Genomic DNA, 11145 nt, shown 5'->3' with positions numbered 1-11145 from the left:
AGTGTGTGCGAAAGAGATGAAAAGTTCTTCAAAGTTGTATCATAAAGTATCTGATTCCAGTGCTGCAGATAACACATCTAACAAAATACACACATACATGTGTTTGAGGACGCAAGTGTGTGGAGAGGAAATGATAATGAAAAACACATGGCTTGATGTGATGGCAGGTGACATGTTCATACATCTAAAACTGTTTGAACAAATGCCTTTTACAAAGTCTCCTGGTTAAATATATAGGATGACAAACTGAAACAGCTTTATAATGTCTGAGCTTCCCAGCAGGGCCTTCATAATGTCTTATATTTTTCCGATCCCTTTGGCAAAGTTTTTTTTTTTTTTTTTTTTTTTTTGAAATTAATACTTTTATAGAGTAAGAATGCATTCAATTGATCAAAAGTGACAGAAAAGTTATTTACATTGTTGAAAAATATTTATATCTCAAAACAATTATGTTCTTTTTAACTTTTTATTCATTACAGAATCCTGCATTTTTTTTTTTATATCAGTTTCCACAAAAATATTAAGCAGCGCTGCAGCATAACTGCATATTAGAATGATTTCTGAAGGATCATGTGACACTGAAGACTGAAGTAATGATGCTGAAAATTCAGCTTTGCCTTCTTTCAATAACATTAAACAAATCTGAACAGTAGTGTATTCTCTAAAAGTATTATTATATTGACATCTATTATATATAAAAATGATGTATTAAAATGTAAATTTTCTCCTCAAGTAATGTTTTTTGTAAAAAAATATTGATATTTCTTTTTTATTTATCGGAAAACAAGATTTTTATTTTTTTTTCACAATGTAGTTGGGTCAGTGAAAATGTCTATAAAAATTATGTCCTGGGACCCATAAGTTTAACTGACAACATAAGCATGTAGTGTAATTAAAAATAATAATAATAGTAATAAGTTAACGAAATTAACCCACACACTTAAATGAAAAAATAATTTGACCAAAAAATGCAAGTCAACAGGACACTATAAATTCTTATATATGCACATTAGCATGGATGACTTCAATACAGTTCAAGGAGGAAATGAACTATGTAAGAGAAATGAAGAAGTGTAAAATGAAATGAACGACAGGCCGGACACGGGATGTTCTTACTGTTGCTGCAACGCTAATGCGGTTTTTGCTTCCTTTCATTTTCTCTCCCTCTATCAAATGCAAAAGGAGCCAGTCTGGAGTGTTTATGCATCAGAGGCTGGCACCAGCGGAGATAAAAGAGATTTTATCCAAATAGCACAGAGAGGACAGAAAGGGCACAGGGACAGTGAATAGCTGTATACTGACTCACTTCACTTTTTCATCCATCTGTTGATCTATTCATCCGATGCTCTCTCATCTCTGTTTAGAACTCAGTATGGGCCTTAATGGTGCACATACCCGCAAAATATTGTCAAAAACACTGAATATTTGACCTTTCTCTCATTCTTCCATGCAAAGAACTTCAATAAATGGCCTGAAAAAGCCTCAGGGTTAGTTCAGCTAAAATGAAGTCTACGCAATTGACAACTCCCTCCATTGACAGTCTACGCAACTACCCCTTTCAAGCCCCAGAAAGGTACACTGAATTTTTTTTTTTAAATAAGTAAAATGTACTGAATTTTTCTTTGGCAAGTTTTTTGCACGCATATTTTTTAAGTAGATTTCACATATGGAATTAAGTAAACTCTACTTAACTAAGTTAATTAATTATTCAAGGCCCAGTGCATGATGGGACCACCAGTATCAGAAAAGTTGAGTAATTTTACTTACTTTTATAACGTTGATATTTACGCTTTCATTTCTACATGCTTGAATTGAGTACTAATATAGAATTTAAATGTTTGCCTGAACTAACTTTTTCATGTAAATTACATTGATTTTTTCTGTAGTATTTACTTCACCACAAAATCATTTTTTATCAGTGTAGTTAAGACATCATTAAAGTAATCCATGTGAATCCAGTGGTTTAACCTCAATTTTATGATGCACAATAAATCATAATTTACCACTTTATTTACAAAATATTGGTCTTGTTCACGTAACAACATCATCTCGTGTCAACGATGCATTGTGGTGTTCTCATGAACACTTGCAAGTCTGTTCTCGCGTCAACATAAGCATCGGTCATGTTGCTCTCTTGAACACGTTGGAGATTCATATTTTGTAAATAAAGTGGTAAATTATGTTGTTTTTTTTGCAAATAAAACACTCGCGTCAAATCATAAAATTGAGGTTAGACCACTGGATTAACATGGATTACTTTAATGTTGTCTTTAGAACTTTTTTGGGGCTTGAAAGTGGTAGTTGCATAGACTGTCAATGGAGCGACAGAAAGTTCTCAGATTTCATCAGAAAGATTTTCCTTTGTGTTCCGAAGATGAACGAAAGTCTTACGGGTTTGGAACGACTTGAGGATGAGAAATTAATGACAGAATTAAACAATTTTGGTGAACTATCCCTTTAACTGAGGTATTCAGTCAACAAAGGTTTGCCAACCATGAAACAGGACGCAGATTTCCCAACACTTTCGACCATGTAGTTCATGAGCCTTGGCTCCAGGTGAAAGGACAACAGTCCACACTGCAAACAGATAAAACTGTCCTGCCAGTTTAAAAAGAAAGAAAGAAAGCATTTATTAAAAAATAAGCATTTTAAATTGGTGTTCACCAAAGCTTTCTATCACGCTCTAATCTCTCACTTCATCTTTCATATTTCATATATACCCCTCCGTTCCATCCCCCAGTGGGACCCCATGTCCGTTATCGCTGTTCTTGGGGCAGAATTCAGTCTTTCTTCTCTTCAAAAGCTCCCGACTGTCCAATCTCTCCAGTTATCTTTCTCTTCCTCTTTCTTTTTTCGCTCCCTTACTTCCCCTGGTGGTCGGTGTGTTGGCAGACCGCGGGAGGCAGATGACTCTTCCATCTCTTTGAAATGAGAGCGAGAGAGAGAGAGAGAAATCGAGGTAGAGAAAGAGTGAGAGAGTCAACAGCATAGACATCAAACACGGCAAAGTCACGACAAAGGACATTTAGGAAAGCACTTTTGATCTGTTCCACACTCCACCTCCCTCTGCCCTCTTTAAACCTGCCTATTAAAAGTGTAACTCGAACCAGGTTTGTTGGCACAGGAGGAGACATGTTTGGGCTACGGTTACTCCTCTCAGGTCAAAGGTCATCGAATGGGTCTTGTTAGGTACACATGGGACTGTAACAGAGCTTAACTTGTGAATTTATAAAACTTTTGAAAAAAACTAATTGATTTGTTTTTAAAGGGATAGTTCACCCTAATATGAGAATGTCGTCGTCGTTGTCATTTACTCAACCTCATGTCGGTCCAAACCTGTATGACGTTCTTTTGTGGAACAAAAGCAAGAGAAGTTTAGCAGGATGTTTAAGCTATATTTTCTATACAATGACAGTGAATGGTGACCATGGAATGTCAGCTGAGGAAAAGCCCTAAATGGAAGTTACTGATCATTTCTATATGCTGCAGTTACTGTAAAATATGTAATTCATAACAGGTTTTCCATCTATGATTCCAAACTTTATCATTTTTGTGTGGTACATGAAAACCACCTGCAACACAAGAAGTTTGTCTACACACACAAAGCTATTGTATGACTTCAGACGACTTTAAATATAGCACAAGATATGAACTACTATTATTCTAACTACTCATATGAACTACTATTATTACACTTTGGTACTTTTTGGTCATTTTTAGGGCTTTTAACATTCACTGTATGAAAAAAACAAAACAGCTTGAAAATCCTGCTAAACCTAATTTTATGATATATGGAAGAAAGAAAATCAAACAGATTTGAAACAACATTAATTCAAATATATTTTTTTGCTTTCAAAACTATAATTTTAAAATGATTTATGTATATTCACAGGCCTATGAATGCATTGAGCTGTATGTGATAATGTTAAACCAATGTTTTGTTAATCTCACAAAAGAACCCGAATCTACACAGTCGCTTTGGCACAGTTGGAGAGATGGATATATTCGGCAGGAGAGACACACTGATCGCTTTCATTCTGCCACTGGAGAGAGGGAACAAAGGACAGAGTTCAAAGGTCAGAACTGCAGGCCTCAAAAGAGTACAAGACAAAACATACAAACACACATACCAACACACTCAAAACTACAAGCCTAACACAAAAACGCCCACACACGTTCATTTTATTATTAAGTATTAAAATCTGGTTGCAATTTTGCTGTGCAACAGGAAAGACTGTATTGATGTTTTTGAAAGAAGTCTATTCTGCTCACCAAGGCTCCATTTATTTGATCAACAATACAGTAAAACAGTAATAATGTGAAAAACTATTACAATTTATTTGAATACATTTTAAAATATAATCATCTACCCCTGTGACTAAAGCTGAATTTTCAGCATCATTACTCCAGTGTTCAGGGTCACATGATCCTTCATAAATCATTCTAATATGCTGATTTGGTGCTCAGTCAATATCAATTAATATTGGTGCTCAATTATTAATAATGGTTTATTATTATCAATTTTGAAAAGATGCTTAATATTTGTGTGGAAACCATTGCTTTCAAGATTCTTTGAATGATTAGAAAGTTCAATGAACAGAATTTATTTGAAATGGAAATCTTTTGTAATATTATAAATACTTTAATGACACTTTAGATCAATTTAATGTGTCCTTGCTGAATAAAAGTATTTTTTCTTACCTTACTTACCCCATACCTTTGAATGGTAGTGTTATTACAGTTTCCACAAAAATTTGAATCAGCAAAAACTCTTTTCAACATTGATAATATTTATAAATGTTTCTTGACAGCATAATTTAAAATAATTTATATTTGAGGTATGAGAGGATATGAAGTCACCAGTTTGTTTATAATGCTTCCATCCGAGACAAGTGTGGACAACGGAGAGTCATATTAACAAACTTACAAAGAGATTAAAGGGACCAATGCCTGATTCAAATGCTACTAAAAGGCCAATGAAAGAAAAACCACATCAATAAATGTCATGGCTTTAAGAGCTGGCACAAACAAACTCTCAAGGACAGTCGGGTTGTGTTTACTCTCTGCTTGGTGTGCGTGTTGGTGTGCATGAGTATGCTAGCGTTCATTCTTGAAAACGTTCAGGAAACATGTCTCTACAGGGTGTGTCATAAGCATGTAATCTTGGGAGAGTGCTCATAAAATGTCCTAAAAGCTTTCTAAGGGTCAGTGTTTGAGTAAGTGCACATGTTTGTTTAACCATCTTTGTGTGTGGTTTATGTTCCTTAGGGTCTCAGGCGTTATGTAATGCATGTCTTCTGCAACTTATTAAGGCTTTCAGTGATGTTTGTATGTGTGTTTCTGTGTATGTGTCACATAGCAACCTGGTGGTCATGTTCAGTATGTGTTTTGGCTGGAACTGTATAACTATACACTTAAAGCAATAGGTCACCCAAAAATGAAAATTCTGTCATTGTTTACTCACCTTTATGTCATTTGAAATGACATTAAGTATGAATTTTCATGAAATACGATGAAAAAGTTATAGACAGCAGAATGTTCTTATAATATGCTAGTGACCACCAGCTTGTTCCTCAATCCTCACACAAAGCTACAGTATATGACTTCAGAAGACTCAGAAAAGCTGCATGAATACTTGTATAATGCTTTTTATCCTTTTTGGAGCATGACAGTCCCTGGTCACTATCCACTTTATGGAAGCAAGGAGCATGAACATTCTTCATGACTTCTCCTTTTGTAGTCCAGGGATTGAAAGAAAGTCATACGGTTTGGAACGACATGAGGGTGAAATGAAAACTCTTATTTTGTAAGTGAACTATCTCTTGAATTCAAATATTCATGCAGACCAATAAAAATCCCATTACATCCATATAATACTCTGTTCACTTTGCAGTGAGATGGAACCATTAAGGAGGAGAGGCCATCAGATAAGATTCCTAGACAGAGAAGAAAATCGTTCTAGAGACAAGGACATTTTTTGCTGCTCTTGTTGGAGAAGGGTCATGGTATCTCAAGTGAGCTTTTGAGAGATATGAGGAAACTTGTTTAGACTCATTCCTCATTTTTAAACATATAGGGCTGCAAAAACACAGTAAAAACACTAATTTATTTAAAAGAACAGTTTTCTATTTCAATATATTTAAACATTTAATTTATTCATGTGATGTGTTTACTTTTGTAACATTATAATGCATTTATGTGTCCTTGCTGAATAAAAGACGTAAATGTAAATGTTCAAAGGCATGACTAAAGGGTGTTTGAGCTCTATTGATGTGAAATACATGGCCAAAAACAAATATACATATAAGCACACATGCACTTAGTCTATCTGAATGTCTTACCCTCCATTACAGCATTGATGGTCAAGTATGTGACTGTGTAAAGAGGTGTGCTTAAGTCTGAACTGTATCTCAATCTCACTCAGTATCTCCAGGGAGATGGTCTGAGGTCAGACTCTAAAAGCCCAGGAGAGAGGTCCTATCTCAGCAACACTTTCCAGCGCCTCTCCATCTCTACACTACCAGATAGCACAGAAGCAAAGCCAGCTATGTGTCTGCATATGGGTGGAAGCATGTGACATCACTGAAACAAATGTCTCTTGTGGTTACTATGAAGGCAGATGGTCACACATTCAAAGCCGATGTGGTCATGTAGTGTTTGCCTCACAGACCCAATAAAAGACAGACGGAGCCAGAAAACAGACTTTTGTCTAACGTACAGTTGCTCACAAAGATAAACATGTAAATGGGGGTTATGCGCAACAAATTTCCATACTCTGTAAAACAGGTTGCATCGCTTCCGGTTCGGGTCTTTTGTATGTGCTTTGTGAAATATAGAGCCATTTTACTCAAAATACCTTCAAAAGAGATATATGAGCATAACCGATGTCCATAACGTAATCAGACTGAAACGTTTTTTGTTCTTCTTCTCACCAACATTTAGATATTTAAGTCGAATAAAACGGCAAAGATAAAAAGAACTAGCTAGGTTAGCTGATTACCTTAACAGTCCATAGATATCGCCGCCAGTTCGTACTGTTGTTACCACTTTGTCTGACAAGCGGATGCAATGAGACCTGTTTTCTTGTTTGTTCATGTGACATTCGCATTTAAAGCCTTTAATGCTTTTTTCAGCATGCCACATGGATGTTGGTGCACAAATGCAACAGCAGTAATTCAGACAATCTCAGATGAGCTTGTTATTTTAAAATGAAAACGAAGCAGCAAGAAGTTTGAAATAACGCAATGGAATACTGTTTTCGAACATTCTGCTGCCGAACTAAGAAAGGAGCAATTAAGAAACCATCTGATCATAGAGATGTGGATATGTTTGCAGCACTTCTGCATTTCCCCACTCCAGTATATTCATGTTTTTACTCTTATCTAACCTTGGCGGACTGACTGAACACATTAATCTGAAAAGATTTCCTTGTCATATAATCACCATGGACCAAGGGCAGTTTGAAGATAAAAGCTGCCACAAAATGTTCCAGAAGGAAAATAAATAAGAAAATAATAAGAAAAAAAACAGAAGAAAAAAATCTCAGATGTAATCCATTTGTGGTGTGTGCTTCCAAGCATTCTCAAGCCATACAACATCATGGCTTTTTGTGTCAAACAGTACGAAATGTAATTCGTTAATCACAAAAAATAAATAAATATATAAAAACTAGCAAACTGTTGCTATCATTGAGTAAGTGAGCTGAACAGTATGTTTTATTACAAATGGTGAACCAAATTAATTGATTAATTTAAAAGATTTGGTTCAAAAGAATGTTTCGAAACCTGACAGCCTCTGGTTCACTATATGGCTGCATCCGAAATCGCATACTCTCTTGAATAGGTAGTTATTTTGAAAAAGTAATTACTTCACGGCGTATCATATGACCTATCAGTGTCCATGCCCATCACATACTCTCTACAGAATCTCACTGGTCATTCAGGTACTTTTTGCCTACTCTTTAATGAGTACTGTGAATTTGGACATACTCCTTTTGTCACATACTTTGTTTTTCACCTACTATATAATATAGCCTAGTAGGGAAGTATGTGATTTCAGATACAGCACAAGTGGCAAGAGTTTCAAAAAACCTCTGAAAAAACAACAACAACAACAACAACAGCACACAGGTTTGGAATGACATGAGGGTGAATTAGTAACAGAACTTACATTTTTGGGTCAACTGTTCATTTGTTAACTTTTAAGCACACATTATTCTAATAAAGATACTATCAAACATTTCAAGAAAAAGAGTTTGTCCATCACTGCTTCAGTATATGTGTGGCGAGTGGGTGTCTAGTAGTTTCTGAGTTAGTTAGTGCACTAACTTTCTCAAACCTGTGGGTGGCACAAAGATCACCTGCACGCTGCCATGAACTTGTGATTTATGTAAGGTTGAATGTGTATATGAGAGGATTACATTCTCACTCTGGACTTTATCCACTGCTTCCTGCCAAGCTTTGCCAGTCGGTCACAATCAGACTAATGGAATGAAGTTTATCAGAGCAAGATGAACTTTGACCTGTAAAGCCTAAACAAGACTCGAGACAGGGTGAGGCTCATAATAGACACTTAGCCTATCGTATGTGCGGAATTCCCACAAACACACACTCATTTTTAATTGAATACTGAATAGAAGGAAGATCAAGAGTGTCTTTTCCTGCTGCTGGAGGAAAGAATAAAAGCAAGGTATGACCTACCACAGAGAGGACAAAGAGATGACTCTGTAGCAGGTAAACCAAGACATCTGCTGAAACATGGGATGAAACACTGTCATCCATCTGAATTCTCTCTCTCTCTGACTGTCTCGTTGCTCACTCTTTCTATCTCACTTTCTTTCTGGTATCAAAGCGACATTGCTTTGGCTAATCAGCTACTCCTTTGATCCCTGTCTGTCAGGACCCCTGGGGACTCTAGGTTGCCCTTTTATCTGCCTGACTACTGGGTCTTTTCAGAGAAAAGAGTGATAATCTGATTAACTGTAATACTTATCCTAGTAAGAGAGAAAAGGAGAAAGAGGGAGGGATAGAAATACAAAAAGAGAGACTGAGAGAGCAAAAGACAGAAACTGTTTGGGTGGAAAGGGGTGTGGAGACTTGTGTCTCTCAAACTATGCACAGTCTTCTGGTGAAAATTATGCAAAACAAATGCCTAAGATGAACAACAGTGCACAAAAGTCCTGGACATACAAATCAGACACACCTGTATCAGCAAAGACAAACATATTAGATATACAGTATCTCACAAAAATGAGTACACCTACCATTTCAGCAAAGATTTTAATATATCTTCTCAAGGGACAATACTATAGAAATGAAACTTCATTAGATTTTTTTTTTTTTTTGATTTTAGAGTAGTCAATGTGCTGCAAGACATACTTGGCCACTCCATCACCTTCACCTTCAGCTTCCTCAGCAAGGCAGTCGTCATCTTGCCGATGTGTTTTGGGTCGTTATCATGCCGTTCGGCCCAGTTCCTGAAGGGAGGGCATCATGTTCTGCTTCAGAATGTCGCAGTACATGTTGGAATCCATGTTTTCCTCAATGAAGCACAGCTCCCCAGTACCAGCAGCACTCATGCAGCCCCAGGCCATGATTCTATCACAACCATGATTGACCAAGACACAATTTTCTTGGTACTCCTCACCAGGGCGTCGCCACACATGCTGGACACCTTCTGAGCCAAACAAGTTTATCTTAGTCTCATCAGACTACAGGACATGGTTCCAGTAATTCATGCTCTTGGACAGGTTGCTTTCAGCAAACTGTTTGCAGGCTTTCTTGTGAGCCAGCTTCAGAAGAGGCTTCCTTCTGGGACGCTGGCCATGCAAACCGACTTGTTGCAGTGTGCGGCGTATGGTCTGAGCACTGACAAGCTGATCTTGCGCTTCTGTAACCTCTAAAGCAATGCTGGCACGATCATGCGTCTGTTTTTTGATGCCAGCTTCTGCACCTGATGCACAGCACGAGGACTCGACTTCTTTGATTGACCCTTGCGAGGCCTGTTCCAAGTGGAACCTGTCTTGGAAAATCTCTGTATGACCCTGGCCTGTACTGTAACTCAGTTTCATTGTGTTACCAATCTTCTTATTGCCTAGGTCAACTTTGTGGAGAGCAACAATTCTAATTCTCAAATCCTTAGAGAGTTATTTGCCATGAGGTGCCATGTTGAACATCCAGTGGTCAGTATGAGAGAATTGTACTCAAAGCACAAATTGTAACTGCTCTAATACAAGATACACACATTTGTATGGTCCTGTCAAGCAGACAAAAACATGAAAATGATGAATAGGACATGTGACTTTGCATGGTTAAATGACGTACAGCTATTATCACTTAGGGTGCACACACTTTTGTTGCCAGCTATTTTGACAATAATGGCTGTATGTTGAGTTATTTTCAGAGGACAGTAAATGTATACTGCTATACAAGCAGCACATTGACTACTCTAAACTATATCCAAGTTTCATTTCTATAGTATTGTCCCTTGAGAAGATTTACAAAAATGTTTGATGAAATGTGAGGTGTGTACTCACTTTCGTGAGATACTGTATATAAGCAAACTATAGGAAAGCCTGGCGTTTAGATTCACATACAAATACTGAGCCAAACATCTCTCTGCAGTAAGTATAACTGGCCTACTTTTACTGCTGTTTGTTTTCAGGGTAATTTGTTTGGAAGGACAAAGTTTATCTACCTATTCCAACCCCCCCAGCAAATCATCTACTTCCTCCTCCTGTTTGTGCCAAGAACACCCTCAAACAGCTCGATCTCTCAGGCACCATTTCTATTTTAGCATCACTGACACTGTGTTTATAATATTTTTAATTAGCTTTTACTTTTGTAATTTTGCAGCATTATTGTTAGTATTATGTCTACAGAGTTTTTCAAAAAATGTATTTCAGTTTTAGTTGCAAACACTGCAAAGTGTAGAAAAGGCAAGCAATGAAGAGCAGTGAGAGAGAGGAGGAGAGCGAACAGGTCTAGACCAGGCCAGATGGAATAAGATATGATGTCCTCTCAAGAAAATATTTTAAATGGTCACTTACTTTAAGGATGTCCTTTGATGGAACGCATGACGGATAGGAATGCAAGAGCTCCATTTTGAGGGCACGATAAGAGCTGTGACACTCTGAAATCATGTGAG

At 37.0% G+C, this 11145-nt stretch overlaps 1 long non-coding RNA gene across 1 annotated transcript; it reads left to right on the top strand.

The window, feature by feature from the left end:
- Positions 1-3806: 3806 nt before the first annotated feature.
- Positions 3807-7346, top strand: LOC309485108. The gene is made up of 3 exons (XR_014201067.1): positions 3807-5806; positions 5894-6014; positions 6425-7346. It is a non-coding gene; the product is annotated as an uncharacterized lncRNA (long non-coding RNA).
- Positions 7347-11145: the final 3799 nt, after the last annotated feature.

The sequence above is a fragment of the Leuciscus leuciscus genome, assembly GCF_965113295.1.
Source record: "Leuciscus leuciscus genome assembly, chromosome: 21".
Taxonomy (NCBI): Eukaryota; Metazoa; Chordata; class Actinopteri; order Cypriniformes; family Leuciscidae; genus Leuciscus; species Leuciscus leuciscus.
This window is presented reverse-complemented; position numbering and strand designations above follow the sequence as displayed.